We start from the raw sequence: 22,290 nt of genomic DNA, 5'->3' as shown, positions 1-22,290 counted from the left end.
TGCAGTTCATTCAGTTAACCCTCTAGCATTTTTTTATCAACATAAGAAACGTTTTTACCTGAAAATTGAATCGATCGCATAGTTGAAAATAATTAATATAGTTCTAATGATTAATGGGCGATAAATGACCAGGAAAGATACTTTGATTCTATCACAATCAGTGTTTTGATAATAAATGCTGATATTTCAAGGAGAGTTATTTGCAATACCACAAATCAGTAATTTGATTAGAAATGTTGATATTTAAAGAATAAAATTTTGTAATCCATATTACTCCGAATCATGATTTGAATAGAAATCGGGAATTTAATTGCATACAGTTTTGTCATTCACGTTACTGCAAATCAATGATTTGATTAAAAATGTTAATATATAAAAAAGTTTTAGTATTTGCAATATTACAAATCAGCGATTTAATCAGAAATGGCCATATTTAAAGATGTAAAATTTAATATTATTATAAGTTCTGCATAATTCTTATTTATTTCACTGTAATTCATGATGATAAACGTATTTTAATTATTTATAACTGTGAAGAATAATAAAAGAAAATTTAGATCCCATATGTTTAATCTCAGAAAGTTATAAAACTATGTTAAAGACAATATTTCAATATTTAAAGAAAGTAGATATATTTAAACAAAAATGTTCTAAATATAATATTTAGTACTTTCTCAAAATATTTCTAAAGTTTAAAAATATTGTATTTAAAATTAATTGAACCCCAATGGAAATAATTATATTATTTTCGGCTTATTATATTAATAAATTTTGTGTAAGAAATTTATTTCAGCTCTGCCAAAGCAAGAAAATATCAACGTCGATCTCTGCGTGCTACCAAATCATAGGGGATCTAAGCCAGTAGGACAAAAAAACTTTCTTTTTTCTCTCTTGCTTCACTATCATTCCAAAAACGGAGTTCAACCTCCGAAGAAAAGCAGAGAAAGTTCCAACATTATGACAACAGCCTCTTTTACTGAAAAACGCCTGCCATTCTTAGCTAGTAATCCTTTGCACAAAAGACGAAATTTGAGCAGCACCTTCTTCCACAAAAGAAATATTTCGAAGGAGAGCATAAAAACAAGTAATTCGCTCCCGAATTTTTAAATTTGTTTTTCGTTGTAAGGTCGCTTTACATTATTTTCTGCATATTTATTTTTCTTCTTCTAGTACTTGTAGACGCGCAACTTATTTGGGAAGAAGTAACGTATTTGAAAGCTTTTAATGCTCTCTTTTTTATTTGTCAGCCCAAGTTTTCTTATTCGATTCTTGGAATTCACCTGAGTTCTTGAGTTCTTATCTCAAATAACTACTTTTCTATTCTGAAAAAAAATATTTTACTGTGAAACGGCATTTACGTTGTTCAGAAAATTATTTTGAATTAAATTGAGAGGCATGCTATTTTTTATGGCTTTTAGAAATCTGTAAAGGAATTATGTTTGGTAAAATGAGTAAAGATATATTTGCTTGCATTTATAAGAAATTTATAATTTCTTTTTAAAATTTTCGTATTTTATTCCATGTTTTAAAGAAACGAATTTTTTAATTTGCTGACATAACTTTCTGGTCATTAAATGTTAATTAATATTTTTCTTTAATACTTTAATTTTAAAAATGTTAAATCTTTTTTCAAAATTATGAACTTGCTTTTATTTTAAGTATGTATATATATTAAATTTCGCGTGTTTGTTTGTGTATGAGTGTGTGTGATAATTTTTTAAAAAGTAGTGCGCCAAATCCATACAAAAAGTAATCATTTCAAAAATAGACTAATAAAATAGGAAGATTGTAATTTTCAAAATAGTAATACCAAAATTTAATTATTCTACCCCAAAAATTGATCAAATCCAATAAAGAAAAGAATAATTTAATAATCGTTTATTGGTTTTCCAAAAAGAATAAAAACATAAAATATATGAAAGATTTCTCATAACCCAAGCTTACGACAAAAATTTAAATTGCTGCTATTTTTTAAACTTTTTATATTCATTTTGGATTTATAAAAACATTGACTTCCGAAAAAATGAGAAATATAACTGAAATACTAACAACAATCCGATTTGTACACAGTTTTTCTTTTTTAATTTTTTAATAATTATATATTACGGTGAAATTATATAAATTGGAAATGTTTGGAAAATAAAATAATTGTTATGGAGCTAGAAAATAAGGATAATTATATATTAAAGTATCAGCTGAAATATCTTTTGGGAAATATGAAAACTTATTATTCGTCATTTTTTCTCGAAACATGATGCTTTTATATCATCATTACCTTTTTGAAGCAAAATCTGATATTGTTTTTAAAGACAGAAAATACTACATTTTTGCTTTTTAGTTTGTCTATTTCCATAATTTTTCACGTAAAATTCCCTGCCGTTATTATGAATTAAATACCTGCTAAATTTCATATTTATAGTTTAAATAATTCTATCAAATAGAATCGAACAAATAAAATAAAAAACGCAGCCAGATAAAGGAAAAGCAATAACTAATGAATTAAACAATGTGAATTTTTTGAATAAAAATAAATCAAATAATACAAAGAATTGGTAGATTATTTCCTTGTTCCTTTTAAGAAAAGAAAATTTACTTCAAAGAAAATACCATTTGAGTTCAAAAGAAATTCTTTCACAATTCAAAATGAAAAGGAAAAGAAAAAAAACGAATGTATTAGATGATTTGAGATCGATAATGTATCGAGAAACAACTCATGTGCAGCCAATAATTGCTTTTTTAGGTACTTCCCAAAAGCCTTTCTTGCTGACGTTCTACTATTTACTGTGTAAAAATATTTCTAAAGGAACTCTCCGTAATTGAAAATTCTCGCAAATTATACGGTTATTTCGCTTTTGATTTCTTCATAAAAGTACTTTAGTGTTGCTTTATTGGATTGCCTTTGGAAATCACGCTTTATTTGATACATTTTGCTATTTGATACGTTTTCGATACTGTTATGTGCATTTTGCTTTTATAAAAGAAAAGAAACAAGAAACTTAGTAAATTGTGAAATATTTTTCGCTGGATAAGCTTTTGTATCTAATAGTATCTAATAAATGTATTGATTCGCAATCTTTCGATGTTTTTAGATATTGGTTGTCAGGTGGTTTGAGAAAAAGTATTTTAATTCTTCTGAAATCCATTCTTGCATTTGAAAAACTCTTCAAAATTGTAAATGTTGAAAGATAGCTGTGACGGATTTTTGCGTATAGGCCCTCATCTCGTGTTTCTAATGGCGAGGGGTATTTAAAATAAATTTAGTTTGAATCGAAATGCTAAGTTGGTGGCAATTTTAAAGATGGAGAGTGGGATTGATAGAGCGTGGAATCTCAAAACCGTTTGCACCCTTAGTCCCTTGTTTTAAATGTTTTGTTGTAAAAAGGTATATCTCTTCACAAAATATTTCAAAGCAATTTTAATCTTACACCTTTCCTGAATCAGTGCCTTTTAAGCATTTTTATGAAACATATTTAAATTGCTTCATTTCACTTATTACTCTTATGCACTATTTTTAATTCAATCAAAAATCCAAGAAGCACCAGTTCCTAAATGGTGCAGTATTTAGATGGAGTAGTAATGGCTAAGTGGTCGAAAGTAGGATCAATTCACAGATATTTTTTTTTTATTAAAAGAAAAAACAACACAGAAAAATTCCATTGATAGTGTGTATTAAAAATGAACAGCTAATATTGAGCAAATAAATGGTTTTGATAGATACTGATAAGAACATTACAAAACCTGTTTGTTACTTTATAAGTGCATACAATCAAGCCTAAACGTCGTAAATATCTAGTTGTAATAGAACAAAAACAAAAAAAAAGTATTAAAAATGTCGAGCTCTTCAGAAAAAATCATGAACATGATTTCATTTAAGTTTATACAGAAGAGTTAAGAGTGCTATAAGTAAAACAAGAAAGAGAAACTGCAAATTTCCTTTTATCTCTAAGCTTTAATTAAATAAGCTGAAATTATCTTACCGAAATTTTCTTCCATGCTCTCTAATAAAGGCATTGCCCCCCCCCCTTCTCAAATCGAAATTTCTGAACCTTCGGCAAGGCCAAGAATTCTCAGAATATTGTTTTCAGAGTCTCGTACTAGATCGTTTTGTGCTGCTTAGTAAAGTGAAGAAAATGGAAAATGGACTTTTCTAGAAACCAAAATATAACGAAGAATTACAATAATAGTAAAAATATTACCTTCAAAACAGCATTTATCTAATCCATTACCTTTTTGAGTTATGTTTACATGCATACAAAAGCACAGACCAAAGTCAGTCAACCCTTTAACGGATTTGGTTTCAGATCCTATATATATGGGCCATTTAGATGTGAAATCTTTGTGCGAAATGTTACCCATTTAGCTTTCTCTATCTTCATTTCAACTCGTTAATTTTTATTCAAAACGCCAGACATGCAGACTCCTTATGAAGGGATTTCATTCTAAATTCGATAGAAATCTACAAATTTGGAGGACTAAAAATCATATTTCAAATTTCAGCCATCAGACTGAAGGCAGTTTTGAATTATGTTCATAGACAGACATTATTCCAAAAATGTTTTTCAGATTCAGAGTGATCTGAAATGTGGAAATTTGACAAAATCTTGAAATCAAATCTTTTGGCGATTATTCCTAGTGGATTTCAAACTCAAGAGAGTAAAAAGCAGATATTAAACAAATTGAAACATATTTATTACGATGTTAATTAAATATATATATGGTAGGCGAGAAAATAAATCTGTCATGATAAGAAGATTAAGAATTGATTTTCTAATTTTATTAACTCATTTTTAATAACCTTTTTTAGTTTTATTAAATCACTTTAAGTCATTCTAAATCAGCCCTCATAATTTCTTTTCGAATTTTATTAAGTTATTTTTTTAATCGCTCAATAACAAATTGAAGTAAAAGGATATAATTTGGTATATATACCAAATCTGTAGATTTATATCAAATTTTGAGATAAATTTATTAAAAAAAAAAATCTGTTTGTTTAGTTGTACGAGTACATGAATTTTTTAGAACTTTTTTCACTAGATGCATATAAAAAAATCTGGCACAAAAATCCGTCAATGAGTTGATAATTTATTGGTCTGTATTTTTGCATCCATATAAACGTGATAGTTAAAAAAAGATAAGATAATCATTTATTTAAACATTTTATTACATTTATTTTACAATTTAAACATCTAAAATGTAGATTCCTATTAGATTTTTAAATGAGTTTATCGAATAACTGAGCGTTTGTCAGTTTGTTCCTTAAAATGCATGTAAACATCATAATACGAGGCTTAAAAAGAATGAAATTTCTCGTGGGATTTTGTGACAATAATTGTAGTTCTGCTTTAAATTTTGGTTTCATTCAATCGAAAAGAGAGCGCCTAAAATATTCAATTGTCTCCAACTTTTGTAAGGCCCTGGTGGCTTGGTGGTTACGCCTTGGCTTCAGAACTGGAAGGTTTAAGGCTCGAGACCTGATTCCACTGAAGAACCTTCGCGTAAGCTGATCTGGTGCACGCTAAATCCTTGAGGGCTAAATGTCCTCTCGCTGGTGTGGAAGCTTGGTATGAGGGTGCTAGCTCAGTGGTCATTCTCGTTATTTTTCCACGGTTCAAGAATACGAAATCTGTCCCAAAGTAGCTCTAGGGTTGCTTTAAAACAGTAATTTACTATAACTGAACTGAACTGAATTGTATTTTTGTATTAATCACATGCAAGCGATTAATTGCTAAAGTTTTCAATCTAGATTCATTAAAAACATTGGATGCTCACTAAAGATCGATATTTCATTACAAGTCGCTAGTCAATTTCATGGAATGAATATGTATTTCTTTACTATACTATGAAACGCTCAGATTTTATTTATGATCGTATAAAATTAAATAGTAGAACACTCATAACATTCATGGACTTGCCTGAGGTTCACAAAGTTATACGGAAAAGAGGAGGATGACATTTTATTTGAGAGCATGCGAGAAAGAGTTTGAAAGACCACACACATTGGTTAGTCATAAGCTTTTTTATAATTAACATTAACTATTTTAAAGCCTTAGGAGCAGTTTTTAATTTTTTTTGCAAACAGATCAAAGAAATTTTGTTATCAGCTTAAGTCAATAAATTTTACAAACGCCTCTTCAGTTTAGTAAAGACCGAAAGAGTTTTTACGAAAGAAAAACCAATTCGCAGAAATCTACTGAAAATCTTTCTATGATCAATAAATTTTAGGATGTCTGTGGGATTATGCGTATTTATAGCCAGATTTCGAAAGGAGGTTCGTCAAGTCCGTAAACCGCTTCAGCAGATTTCTGGGATATCACTAGGTAAAACGACCGATCTTAATATGAAAACTGTGACGTAAGAAAACGATGACCTTTTAAAAGAGCAAGGCTATAAAGAGAATATAGAAATAAGAAATCCAACTCTTGAGGATTTAAATCCAGTCGTAAAAACGTTTTTTTCACCCAGGGATATAAAATTTAAAACTTCCCACCGTTGTTTGTTTTTTTTCCTTCTATTTTATCGGTAAAGAATCAAAAATGCAAGTTCAAAGAACAGTTCAATTCATGAGTATAAAAAAAAGTACTAAAAATAAATATCTATCATTATAAGTATATTAAATCCAATAAATGTTCATTCCGACTATAATCGTCTAATTATTCTAGTTTTAAGGAAAATTCCTTATGGAATTATGCTGAGTATTCATTCATTCGTTCTAATTATTAATAAGCTTAATTTCCGACCATCTTTACTTATAAAAATGCATGTAATTTTGTGCACAAATAAATATTTGTATGTTAGCCTTTCGCAGGCTAGACTGATTCGTCTAGAGCTGCGGAATTTAGTGCATATATAATTTTTACGGTGGGAACGTGCGCCTTGGAGCGATGTGTTTAAAATTTCAATTAAAAATCAATCAAACGTTCGATGTTCTTCTGCGATAACTTACAAATATATTACAGAAACATTAAATGAATTAAAATTGTTTTTTCAACGATATTAAGGATTTTTCGTTAAAATTTAATTTTTAAAATTTTTTAATTAATATTAAAAATATTTTAAGCATAATTCTTAACAATCTATTTCACACAAAATAAAATTTAACCTGCCCGAGTACGTTATGCTTGCATGAAAATTTATCTTTTATCAACTTGTAGCCATCATGCTGACAAAAGCTCAAATTAAAAGATTATTAAGTTAAATCTCCCTTAAAATTAAATCTAGAAAAGTTTAATTTTTAGAACGTGTCCATATCAAATAATATAAATATAAATTGATATTTTCTTGAAAAATAGATAATTTTTAGAATTAAATTTTAAATTCACTTTTAAAATATCTGCATTATAATTCAATGTTACTTAAAGGAAATATGCTTTAATATTATAATGTTAGTATGAATTATATGACGATCAACGTTTGAATCTTAATATATGTTACTGAAGAAACCCTTAATAACAAGTTGCATAAAATATTTAATTGAAATTTTTAGAGACCAATAATTTTAGGTGACCAGCTGGTCGGCTCGGCAAAGGCGATTAATACATAATATAATGCCCTTTTACTTCCTCGAATAGGAAATATCAAAGTATTGAAATGGTCAAAAAATTCTAATTCGAGATTTTGAAGAATTTCAACATTTCAGACTTCCTGGTGTCAGAAAAACTCATCTATTGACTTTACGTCTGTGAACGCGATAACCCAAAACCTCTGTGATCTGAACGGAAAATTGGATATTTGCTCTTATGACTAAATTTGTCGATTTCTGTCAAGTTCTAAATTATATGCATTTAGAAGAAGTCTCTGTTTCTGGCTATTCTACTACAAGTGGCCTATAACTACAACATTTAAAGAGCTAGATGGATAAAATTTGATATCCAAGTTTAGCATTAAAAATATGAAATATTAATACAAGTCTGTCCAAGGATCGGTCGTCTGTATTATGTATTTGTATTTGTGAACGCAATAATTCACAAACAAAAATTCGATATATCATCTTACGACTACAGCGGTAGTTCTGTGTTAAATTTTGGTGTTAATCGGGTGGAAAGAAGCGTCAAGTGTATGTATTATCATGATAGATACAATAAAAATGCATGATTTGAGCCAAACATCAATATATCCTGATTATTGTTTACCAATGACATGCAAGGTATTCGCGGTCTTTCCCAAGGTCCACAATTATGTGCGGGGAGGGGATGTTAAAACATGATTTGAAAGCATGCAAGAAAGTTTCAGGAATACCATGATCGCTGATAAATTTAGAAGGGTTTTTTTTTAGATGACATTCTATAGAAGCCACTATGAGGAGTATGTTGATGAATCTTATTGTGGATATAGCAACGGTTTTTTTTTTGGGGGGGGGGATTTATTTCCATTCTTGTGGCACAAAATTCTACCTGTGGGAAGAGAGATTTGCACGTACTGTTTGGTTCTCCGTAAGATTTCAACCTCACCTACCCGGATTCCGCTATAGCAGCGATTGTCATTCAGATGACTCCGGATGCCAAGGAACTATGAGGACGGGAGGACTGTTTGCAATTATGTTTTAGATTAATTTAATATAAACTCTCATTATTTGTTTAGTTGCTTTTGGAAGGATATTTAAAATTTTGTTTGCTCAAAACTAAAATTATTAACATACATTGGAATTGAATCTAATTTCTTAACTAACTTTATCCCTGTATGGAATAATGCTAATGCTTCGAGAACTGGACTGAAAGTGCCGGGATGACTACTTCTTAAGTTCTTAATATGAAGGTGACTTGAGACACTGATTTAAGGCCCTTTATCAGATCATAAACCAGCCAGATTATCAACGGACGATGATTCTACCACGTAAGAAATCATCCAAATACGTCTTCTGTGTCATAACTATACGGTTATTGCACTGAGAGGCTTATAAAGCGCTTGCGCATTTTACTTCTTTGCCTGTATTCCTTATATATCACTCTCTTACGCTCTCGTCACTGCGATGTACTATCGGTGTCATCTGGTGGCTTCCTGCAATTTGCGTATGATTTTTGAAGATGTGTGTGGTCATTTTAAGGGTGATATATGTATTTTAGAGTTCGATTTCCGAGCGACTCTGAATTATCCTTAATTTATGGACATGAGTGTGTATGAAAACTGCATATTGAATTGAAGTTTTCTGGAAAAATTTAGGTGTTGAAGTAAATTGAAATACTAATAACGCTTGTTAATAAAAAATAGATTTTTTGCATATGAGAGATTTAGGTAGTGTACAGATATCACTTTTTGTGTTAGACATATTAGACATTAGGCTAAAGAGAAAATGAAAGAATCATTAATTCTATGCTTATTAAATATTAAGAATAAAATTTTAATGACTTACATATTACTTTTTTAATTATTTATGACCTAAACGAATGGATAGAATAATTATACCTGGTTCAGCAATTTCTAAATAAATAAATACGTGCTAATAGACATAACATATTTTCTAGAATTATTTGTAGTATTTGTATTAATTTTTTAATGTCTGAAAGTCTGAAAAAGACATTTTATTCATAACCGAATAATATCTAACTTTGACTTTTTCGCGCTCGAAAAGATGCAATTTTGTATTTGATTTTTTACGTACTTCTTCATGCTCTAGAGTTTTTGATATTGTATTCTTTGTCGTATGTTCTTTAATCATTGAAATATAGCCACATAGAAACTAATTTACGAAGCATTCGAGGATAACAAGATGGTTTAATATGCAACAGCATAAATACTTAACCAGCACCAAATGAAGTCTTAGTTAGCTGAGGTATTTTTATTTATGTTGGGAATGCTCTAGAGCATCCAATCTAGGAAAGTAATTATATAAATGAAATTTACATATTAACTAATTTATCAAAATAGATAGTAAAACAGGAAATAAATTTCAAATTGAATGCTTTGGGAGAAACACCAACTCTCTAACCATTTCAACCATGACATTTAACTCCCCCCCCCCCAAAAAAAAACATGTTGAAGCTGTTTTGAACTACTAGTTGCGACAAAACGTAAAAATAAATGATATTTTTTTAATCAAAGATTGTTTTTTTTATATAAAACTTTCTGATTTAGCGCTATCTGATTGAACTGGGTCGTTGGGTGATTTCATCCACAAAATATGGACTGCATCTCGCAGATTTCATCTGAAACACTTATTATTGCACGATTTTATCTAATAAATGACTTCAGGCAACTTTCTTTGTTACTTTATAAGGAATAAAGTATCGTTTTGATGACTTTTCAGATAACCCTACCTTTCGAATAGGTGTGAATTTCTGAACCCCTTCTTGAGAACTTACTGCTCGATAGTTTCTTCATAACTGTTTTTTTACACCCTTATGTACTTTTGCCAATTGTCTAGCTTCTGCTTTCGTCATCTAATTCTGAACATAGTTGTAAAAGGAACCTTTTGGAAGAAAGTGCAGAATGGTTACTATCGATGCCTTGCCCACGAACTAGATAGAATAGACCTACTCCGCTGTCTCCTTCTTGGCGGAATTATACGCAAGAGTAACCATAGAAAGTATGCTGTTCCAATTATTTTAATCGGCATCACCTTGCATGGCTAGCAATTCGGCATGTGTTTTGTTGAATCTCTTTGCTTCATCAGATCGATGGATCCTCGACATTAATAAAGTGACCCTTGAAAAGCTTTTCTCTTGAATTGTTTTAGAAATATAATGAATTAAAAGAGAACACTTTCATGTTTTTCCGTGATAACTGTCTAAAATTTATAGTACAAAAATGAATTTTACACCATCTTATAATTCAAAACATCATCATTTCAATGATATAAATTAATAATCGTATAATTATTTTTTTTAAATTTTAGTAGCCTTTTAAAAATGTCTTTTTACCTAATTTTTTACAGCAGATTATATTTTTGTTTAGAAATTCACCTTGGTTTTAATTTTTTTAGCGCTTAAACAAATATTAAATGGTATTATTTTATTACATTGGTAAAATCTGAAGAAGGATTCTGATTAATATGTGAATAGTTCTCTTGGTTTATAAAAAATGGATGCAATACTGAAAAAGATAGAAGCTAGGTGAACTGGACAATTGCATTTTTTATATCATTTTAATGCCAGGGACTGGTTCTCATTAGAAAGTTTTATGTAAAAAATGGTCAGAGTATATGGCAGAATAATGCGACCTTAATGTCTACTACGATTTGATGCTCAAAATAATTTGATTGAACCATGGAATGAATTTAGGTATATGAAATTTAATTGAAATTATAATGGAACTGATTCAATACAGACCAGTTGGTTGTAAAATTTGGCTAGATTTTTAATTTATAAAATTTTTTTCCTTTAAAATTAAGAAAATAAAATGGATTAATTAAAACATTTTTAATTTTTCAATGTGGTTCTGAAAACTTTATTTTATTTACTTTGCACCTTTTATAACTTTTTCTAATATATTTAGCAATAATAATACTTGGAATTCATTTATATTACGCTAAGAAGTGATAAAAGATACGTCAAACTTATAAAGATTTAGAACTAGCCCCTTCTCCTTACAAATATTGCCAAAAAGTTGACAAAGAAGAAAGATCAACTAAAAGAAATCAGGTAAAACAGAAAAAGTTCTGTTAAGATTTTGAAAATGTGTTGTCGGAGATATAAAGAAAATCTATTTTCTTGGATAAAATGAAAGAAAGACACACATCCCTTACACGAGACCAAAACAAACATGCAGTTCAACTGTGACCCATTCTTGGCAAAATAGCATTTATCTATTCAATGAAAAGAATGGACATTCTTCATTTAAAGACAAGGGAAAAATATAAAATTTTAAAATACGTCTTTTTTTTGGGGGGGGGGGGATATTATTTGTACAGTTTTTTTGATAAGTCTTATTTTTATAAACATTTTAATCAAATATATTTTATAATTTATCATTGTAATTTCAATAGAATATTGTAATGTTTTTTTACAAAGATTTATTTCTATTAATATTTAGAAATATTGAAATTTCAATGACACTTTTAGCGGTCAAAGTATTTATATTTGCATTAAAGGGAAGAAAAGCTTTTCAAACAACTGATTCTGAAATAATATTTTAACTGTCATTAAGTTTCAAAAATCCATAAATCTTCATTTAAGATTTTTGCATTAAATTATTTTAACTTTGAAAATAAGAAAGTAAATATCTCCTAAATTAATCCTTAAATAATAAAAATATTATTGAAAATATTGAAAATGTCTGCTATATTGAATTGAAAATTGATAAGAACTTCTGATATAAATATTGAAAATGATAAGAACTGCTGATATAAATATTGAAAATGATAAGAACTTCTAATATAATGCAGAAATTTCGGATAAAAATTTTATTTTAAATTTTATTTTTCTATAATAATCAAGGTTACAATAGTTAATAGTAACTTTTTTAGAATTTTTTTATTAGAATCCGTTGCAAAATTCTAGGAAAAATGTATTATAAATTATTAATTATATCCACATAATCATATATTTCATTATAAATAGGCAGAATTTTTCAATCGAAAAATGCTTATACTTTTGTAAATTTAAAGGTTAGCAAACGCAAAATGGCAGAAATACTGAAACCTTTGAAAATCCCTAAATATAGCTAAAAGACTAAAAAAGGATTTTTTTTTTTGCTTTTTGTGATTTACTTACCACTACCTCAATTATGTAATAATGACATGATTCCTTTATGAATTTTAACTAACAAAGGGAAGGCACGCATTTGAAATATGAGATCGGGATGAGATTTAGTATAATGATGGTATACATTTAGAACGTTCATTCATGAAAATATTAAAACGCAATGACCAGTCAATTTCGAGAAAATGGTCCTCAAACATTTGGTAAAGCTAATATACTGATAACTTGACTCCCGTCCCGTTTATCCCGAATGCATGGTTGTCTAGGTAACCATCTCGTTTGCGGAAGTCCAGGGTTCGAACCTGGATAGGACTTTTTTTCCTTAATTTAATTCCCCATTCATTTCAGGGTTCAAGGTTTAATTGAATAAATACAGATAAACAAAATAAAATTATTTAAATTCAATTAACTATTTAGAGATAGTTTTAATTAATATGCTACTTATTTTTATCCAAGAACAGATGTTTATTATTTAAATACTTAAAAAGAAATTTAAAATTAAAAAAAATAGTAATAAATATAAAAAAATGGTAATAATTATTAATTATAAATATTCACATCGTAAAATAAAATATTCAATATTTCTAAAAAATTTATCCTAAATGCATTTATATTCAATTATATACAAGAACCAGAATGGTGACTATAGTAAAAACATTGGAAACAAAATATATTTCGACATCTTGCACAACTGATAAATGATGATTGTCCACAAGAGCAAGGTTTCTTTAAGTGATCTATGAGAAAACAAACTTCATTTGCATTTAAAAATATCTCTCTCTCATCAGAAAGTTGGGCAGCGTTCCTTGCATACCTTATGGTCTTATTAAAAATTGGTGATGACAATTGATTGAATTTTTACACTATCTTTGCAAGAATTTATTTCTTGATCATGTTCGATTAAATAAGAATTTTGTATACGATTAATACGATTCGAACCATCTGCCGACGCATTCAATAAATTAACACCTGCTCTCTACTATTTCTTTTGATTAGTGCAGTTGGGGATGTTTGCTTACATATTTAACAAATATCAGCTGCTTCCTTCAATTTTTGATATAAATACGGCTTCGTTGAGTTAGAATTGATAATTTATTTTTATTAAAATCCAAGAATTTCAAAATTAATTGTTTGAAAATGATGCAAGTAAGTTAAATGATCTGTAGCCAATAATGGTACGTTTTAAATTATTTTTCCTTTAAATATTAAATTTTAATTTAAGTATTAAAAGAATAAACATTTATCCTTATAAAAATAAATAACATTTTAATTAAAATTATCTGTAAATAGTAAATTAAATTCAAATAGTTTTATTTTGTTTAAAAAATGCATTTGTATCTACCAGTTTTTTGTGTTAAATTTTAAATTTTATTATTATGTATTTTGATAATAAACATTTATTTTGAATGAAAAAAAATTAAACATATTATTTAAGGTTACCTAGACAACCATGCTATTGGGATCATCGGGACGGGAGTCAAGTTATCAGTATATAAACTTTATCAAAAGTTTGAGGACCATTTTCTCGTAATTGACAGGCCATTGCGTTTCAATATTTTCATGAATGAACATTCAAAATTTATACTATCATTATACTAAATCTCATCCCGATCTCAGATTTCAACCACGTGCCCCCCTTGTAAGTCACCTTGCCTGCATATATATATATATATATATATATATATATATATATATATATATATATATATATATATAAAATGCGTTTTACGCTTGACTTTTAAAATTTGATATGCGGTCACAACTCTAAATTTTTAGAATTCCATTTCATTTTGAAGAAACTCTATATAGAGTAAGTGTCTGTCCAGCTTTTCTAATTTAAGTTAACAAGATGTTTAAAAAAACAAAGAGCTAGATGGATAAAATTTGGTAGAAATATTTATTAAATATCAAATGAAATCCATCAAATTAATCGTCTGCTGGTAAATACTTCTACAAGCATGTAAACACGATGATACAAAAACTTAACTTACACAAACACTTTATATTTCGACAAAGAAAATAAAACTATTAAATATTTAATAAAGCAGTGAAAATGAATCGAAGTTACATTACAACAAAACTTTTAACTGAACAACTGAATTTTAGAATAGAATACACACATTTTTATGCAATTATATTTCCAAAATTTGTCGTGCAAATATGATAATCTCTACTAATTTTTGTTGATTCAAATTTCAAAAAAAAGTAAGTAGAAATAATATAAAATGTTCCGAAATGCATATTCTCATCTTCCATTGGATTTTTTATTCTTTTTGCCAAATTCGGCAGATCTAAAACAAACGGTCTCATCAGCAGAACATCAGCACTCGAGCGCACATTCCCGTCTGACATTAAAAGACATATTTGAGAGACCTTTGATCATAAGTTTAAAAGTGTATGAAATTAAAATTAACCTTTTGCATTCCTAACAGATAGAATTCAAGACTGTGCAAAATTTTGACGTTTTAATTTTTTTTAACTTTTAATTTTGATTGTTTAAAGCACCTACAGAATGGTGAGAAAATTAATTTATTTTTCAGAGCAACGAATAAGTCCTTTAATAAGTGAATAATTATGCATGGAATTACTTCTTCGAGTGAAAGGATTAATAAAAACTGCCAGAAAAAGCAATTCTGTTCTGACACTTATGCGCTTTTAAAATATTTTGCTATATATTATGTAGATTCATGACAGCTAATCACAGAAGACATATTTCAAAATTCATCTCGACTTTTTGGCAGTTTCAATGGCTGTTGTTATGATCTATTAGTTTCAATTTTTGTCGCATTTCTTTCAAAGTCAAATGCCTGTTTTTACCCGGTTTTATAGATACGCCAACTATTTATTGCTAACGACCCTCAGGAGTAAAATCAAAGATCCTTGTCGAAGCAATAATAGTGAAAAAAAGTGCAAAATCTTTTGCTCTTGGATCAAACAAAGTTGTAAAAGGAGGATTTAAGGATACTTCTGGTAACATCCAACGCTCAGGTCGGAATAGGTCGGTAAGATAAAGAATGGACATTACACAAAACGCATTATCTTTAAACCACAAACTAAAACGACGGTAAACGGCGGTACGGTATATCGTGGTAACCATTTGGTTGGATTCCGTAGGAATTTGAAATTCTCGTTCTTTGCAAATTTTTCACGAACCAAAATTAATTATAATGTAAATGTGAATTTACATTAAAAATTAAGCCAGCGGAATATTCTCCTCTTAATCTTTTCTTTTAAATCTATACAATAATGTGCTTTTTTTAAAAAAATTATAGGATAGGAAGAAATTAAATGTTCCTCTTTGATCTCCTTTATTTCACCAAAAGTATCCAGAATTTGATACAGATATTGAATTGTGGTATTGAGATTATACACAAATTCAATTTTATATACTTGGATATAATTTGAAATGCATATAGAAATATTATAGTTAATGCATTTGGTTGAAAATTTAATTTAAATCTACAATTAAAATAGAAAAATAGTATGCTAAATTCCATCCATGTAGATCATTGAATGTTTCAGCTATTGAATTCGCATGTAAATAGATGGAGAGGATAAGCAGATTTCGTCCAAAATTCAATATAATTCTAATAGAATAGTAATTATGAGTTGTATAGAATTTTAGAATAAAGATGACATAACAAATTATATATATATATATATATATATATATATATATATATATATATATATATATATATATATGTATATATATATATATATATATATATATATATGTATATATATATATATATATATATATATATATATATATATATATATATATATATATATATATATATATATATATATATATATATATATATATATATATATATATATATATATATATATATATATATATATATATATAGTTTATTGCATTTTAGTTTTACCACGTTCCTAGACAGATTCGGTACCCACATTTAATTATTTAATTCAAAATATTTTTTTCTAGGACGCAGACCAATTCAAACAAACAGCAGATGAGGGGATAATCAACAAATTCTCATGTTGAATTTGTTTGACATATATATATATATATATATATATATATATGTGTGTGTGTGTGTGTGTGTGTGTGTGTGTGTGTGTGTGTGTGTGTGTGTGTGTGTGTGTGTGTGTGTGTGTGTGTGCTTTGAAGAGTTTCTTTTTTTTTTTAACTTCCGTTAAATCTCTTATACTTAATTTGATGCACACGACTACAACAGATAACTTATAAATACTAGTTGAGATAGACATTAAAGATGTAATAATTTTATAGCTTTACACCGTTGCTGCTCATTGTACTTGAAACGTGCATGAAAGTGGTGAAGAAAGGTAACCGCCCACTTCGTCTTCATCTAATTTTCAAGAAACAGTCATTTTCTTATTCCTCATATACACTGCATAAGTTTTAAAAAGAATTATTCTTTCTTAATTTTCAACATTGAAAAAAAAATCACGTTATAAAGCATTTGAGGAATAAATAAAAACATAGAATTTCAATGCAATAATAAGCAAATATTTTAAAAACAAATTTTTCAAATTAAAGAGAAAAAAATGAGCGGCAAAGGAATTGATATAATTATAAAAATTTATGAGATCATATCGCCATTTCATAATTTTAATATAAGATGGTGGAGAAATGATTCATTTACAATAATAATTTTGAAATTTGCTTCAAAAAATGCCTAAATTTGACTTAATTTGTATTGATCAAAATTCTAAGTAAATTGTCAAAAATCGTTTCTATATACATATTCTAGCTCTCTAGCGTATATTTATGCCAAAACTTGATATCGTTTGAACAAATGATTTGTATTGAAGAACTTGCTTCTTACATCTACTTTCCTACGAATACGATTAATCATATAAAATTATAATTTCTGAATGATACTTTTCATTAAAATAAATAATATTCATAGTATTGATACCATATATATGTGTTTCTTTTCAAATATATTGATTAGTTACATTAAGTATTTTTGACTTCTTTCAGCTTGATTCTGAATATAATAATTGTCGAAGACTTTATTCAATAAAATAGCAGCTGGTAGACAATTTTTTTGTAAAAAAGTCCCTCTTGTGTCCATCATTTTCGATGCAAAATGAAATTAAATTCAGTCTACATAAACAAAATCTTTCCAATTTCTAAAAAATCCATTATTTTGTGATAAAAGATTTATTATATATATTTTTATATTACATCTTATGAAAAATTAAGAATTACAAATATTTTATGTTTAAAAAGTTCTGTGAATTTATGTTATTCCTAGTTTTTAATCCTTTGTCAGAAACTGTTTAAAACAAACCTTAAAAAAAAGAAGAAGAAAAAAGTCCGTTAAAACTGAGGAAAATGTTAAAGAATATATAATAAACCACTGTTCTTGCGTTACTGATCTTTAACCAATAATTGGGAAATTTTGTAACACAATATAATTTTTTTATTATGTATCTCAATCTTTTGTGAAATATTGATCATGTGGATCACGCTGATTTCGACTGCATTTGAATTTCTAAATATCATTTTATAAATAATAAAATGAAATATTTGTTTCAACATACGTTTAAGTAATGAGTCATTACTATATTGCATCAGAATGTGTCGTGATATTTCTAAACTTATCGATAATCAAACTGAGAGCTTTATGGATATGCCAAAAATGAAGAAATAGTCTCTTGACTGAGGGAGTAGTTTTTTTGAATTGCAGAATATATTACAATAATAAATAGTTATTATTTAAAGTTTTAATATCGTTAAATTATAAATGATAAATTGTCTCATTTTGCTTTATTTTTAAAAATTAATTAAATAATTGTCGATAAAAGAACGCGCGATGTAAATTTAATTTTATTTTAAGATTAAATTTCCTTTTTTTATATTATACCTTTGATCTCATTTCAGATTTAAGTTCAAGCTCAAATATATTTTTCGGCAAAATATCATATTCTGAAATTAAACGATTTAATGAATATTCAACGTTTTTAAATGCGATAAATTAACTTGTTTGTTTATCGAAGTTTTTGATCGACTTTCCCTTGATTTTCTGATTAGAGCTCTGAATTTCCTCATAGTTAAGTGTTCTGGATAATCATTCAAAATTTAAAAAAATTTTAGAACTTATCCGATAAATAATTTTACTTAAATTTTGTAATTATATTAAAATAATGATGTAGTAGATCTGAGAAAGCATGATTGAATAGCAGTATCTAAAATATTTATAATATATAATTATAAAATGCTGTAAGACAAAAAATATGAAAAAGTAAGAAAATATTTTTTTAAAAATTCCTAAACGCTTTTTGTTATTCTTTTATTAAAGCAAATATGTTATGTATGTTTTTTATAAATCAAATATTTACTACTTGTTTTTAAAAAAAATGCAAAATTGAAAATCACGAGACTTTGGGACTAATATATTACGAAAATTTAACCATAAGGAATATAAGTAAGACAATAAGTTCCCAAGTATTAAAAATTAATCGGTTTTATTAAATATTGTAAAAATTGAAATTCAGAGTATGTCTATCAGAATCTTACATTTTTATAATTTTGTTTTAGCATCAATATTTTTGGAAAGAAAAAAAAAACTCTTTTCAATTCTACTATGCTATTGCTAGTACATTCAGCGCATCAATTCGGTTAAAAAAATATTTTACTTGTTATTCTTTTATTAAAAATAAATCTTAATAGTGAGTATATTTTCTTACCTTTCTCAACCATAATTCAACCGCTACTCTTCAAATAATTAATTATTTTATGCTTTCATTGGATTGTGCAAATAAATGTACATTGTCATTTTATACATTCAGCCCTGACTGTGAAATCTTTGCAAGCTGAAATATTCATATTCTGATTATCAAAGATTTGCCACTAAGCAAATGGATGAAAATCTTATAAATGAATATCTAATCTTCGTAAACTCACTTATAGAATTTTAAAGAGAAACGACGATTTGACATCCACGGTTACAGAACGCAATGAAGTATCAAACTTTTCCGAATATCGCTTAAATTTATCTCTTTGGAACGGAATCAAATTGGAATTCGGCCAGTCATCATGACATACATATTTGTTTATCAGAGTATAAGGAACTATTCAGCAATCGAATGCATATACTTCTAAAAGTATGTATGAATAATGCTCACATACAGAATATTTTCTGAATAAATACAAATATTACAAACATAAAACAAACACAATTTTTGTGAAGTACATTCGACGTTCCATATTCATAAAATTCATCTCAGATTTCAAAAACCGATTCAATTAGGTTGTAAATACAAGTACACAGCTTTGAATTTCTTTTACTACTATGGCATCTTAGAATAAAAAAACAAAATATGATTATTGAATTTCATGATAAGAAAATTTTTCGAACATCCCGATAAAATAGACTGTATGGTTGAGACAAATAAGAATAATAAAGGTTAGATCTTTTGATTGCATAACCGTTTAGCATCAGATTTTTCCAAAATAATATTAAATTTATAATTATTGAATGAATTTAGAAGATGTGCCGTCTAGACAAGGTCTTATGATGTTAGCAGTATCAGAGATCTGATTCTCAAAAATTTAGTAATGAAAGTTATGATAGAAAATACCTTAAAAATTGGCAAAGTACTTAAAAATATTATTTCAGTACATTTGCAAAATAAATATTATAAAATAACCTTCGAAGTGTTATGTTCTTGCAGTAAGATATTCGCTATCCATAATGCTTACAAACACTTTAATCAAAACTAAAACCGACCTGTAGCATAAATCAATCTACTAATAGAAAAAAAATGTTATACACAAAATAAAAATAATGCTAAAATATTTGCAATAACCTCCATCTGAAATGAGAATATTATGAATCGGTAGACCAGGTAATCAACCTTTGTAACAATTTTTTAACATTTTAATATTAGAAATAATTTTAGATTGTCATGTGAACTCGGAATATAATTAGACGCATAATATAAAGTAATAATAAATATAGACATCAGTGAATTGATACAATTAAGCATACGGAAATTGTATATAAAAAGTTTATGAACAAACACCATAATTAATTTTTATTTTTGCTTTTATTCAAAGTTTATTCACGCACATGAAAACACAAATCTATCTTATTGGGAATTTCGCAGCTACAAAGAAATTTTTGAACTCCGTTTAAGGTTACAGACACCGATGGACAATTTATAGGGTCATAGATAAAGTCCATTTAAACTCTTTAAATTAAAAATGGTTTCTAATTCAGACATGGAAGTAGAAAATGTCTAAAGTGACTATGCAAATTTATTCTCCGGTTACAGAACTCTAGCTGTGAATTAATAAGTTTAAAAAATAACTCAAAAATGAAAGAGATCGATTTAAAACTATTAGAAAAATGTACACGATACCACAATAAAAACAGAAAAAAATTATTGACCTATGCATACAATTAAAATATTTGTAATTTGTGGCTGAAATAAGGAATTTTCCGAGACATAAAAAGTAATTCGTCTAAAATTGAAAAATGTCAGAAATGTGCTCAGAAATTGTCCGAGTTAAGAAATCGCGGAATGATATTTAAACAACAACGAAAATAAGCAAAAATAGTAAGACTTGATCTGAGAAACAACCTTGGTTAGGGGAGGTGAATTCGAGGATATATTTTTCAATTATAAGCGAACTTTTTACATAGAACAAAATTATGTAGACTTTTAAAATATATTATATGTCTCTCAAAATTGTTTACAAATATTTTGCTTTTGTAGCCATGAAGGACACGTTATACTAAATAATCACTAATAATATCATTATAGTTACATTAATAATATCATTTAATAGGAAAATAATTTGAAATAAATAATAAAACAAAATATCTTTTATTGAATTATTTTTATATGCGCATTAATTGAATTATTTTTTAATCTCATATTGCTACGAAATAGTTTAAAGCAGCTTTGGAATGTTTATATTTGTTTGAATTTGTCATATCTGTTTAATTCATCATCCACACATGTAACCACTATTTGTAAATTTTATATCCATCAGAAAATGGCTTTTTTGACTATGATAGCTTTCTGGCAATATGAAGACGCATGCAAGCAAACAACTTCTACAGAAAGAATACGCCACCAGCAGAATCGATGGATGCTCAATTGCGTTTTCTAAAGCAATAAACAAAGTTGATTTAAAAATATGCTATTCTTTTATGTCAGCATGCACTTATATGTTAAATAAAAGTACAGTTACATCTGTAGCTGTCTATAGCGTCTAGTGACCTGGTAGGAATATGGATGTATTTCTTGAGTTCTCGTCAAATTAGATTTGTAATTAATGGCACAAATATATTGATTAAACGGATGAAGACTTTTAAGTTTAAAATTTTTCCTTCAAAAAATTTTAGATAATTTTAAGATTACCTCATAAAATCATATAAACGCTTATTTCTCACGATGCAGCAAATTCTTAATGTATCAGAACTCAAACATTTTGGAGTTTTCAAACGTTGAATGAAATTGTTAATGGTAATTATGTGTTACAAGTTACTTTTACGTTGTCATCAATATTTTAGTATTTTATAATTTTTCAATTCATACCCAATCATTTATAAATAGAAATCATTGTCTTCATTTTCTGCAGTGCTCCTTTTAGCAATATTTTCTAGGCACTTCCATATTATCGTGGGCCCCAGACTTTCTT

Source organism: Argiope bruennichi, chromosome 2 (genome assembly GCF_947563725.1).
Source record: "Argiope bruennichi chromosome 2, qqArgBrue1.1, whole genome shotgun sequence".
In the NCBI taxonomy this organism is placed as follows: domain Eukaryota; kingdom Metazoa; phylum Arthropoda; class Arachnida; order Araneae; family Araneidae; genus Argiope; species Argiope bruennichi.
The sequence above is the reverse complement of the archived record's forward strand: the minus strand, read 5'-3'. Positions refer to the sequence as shown.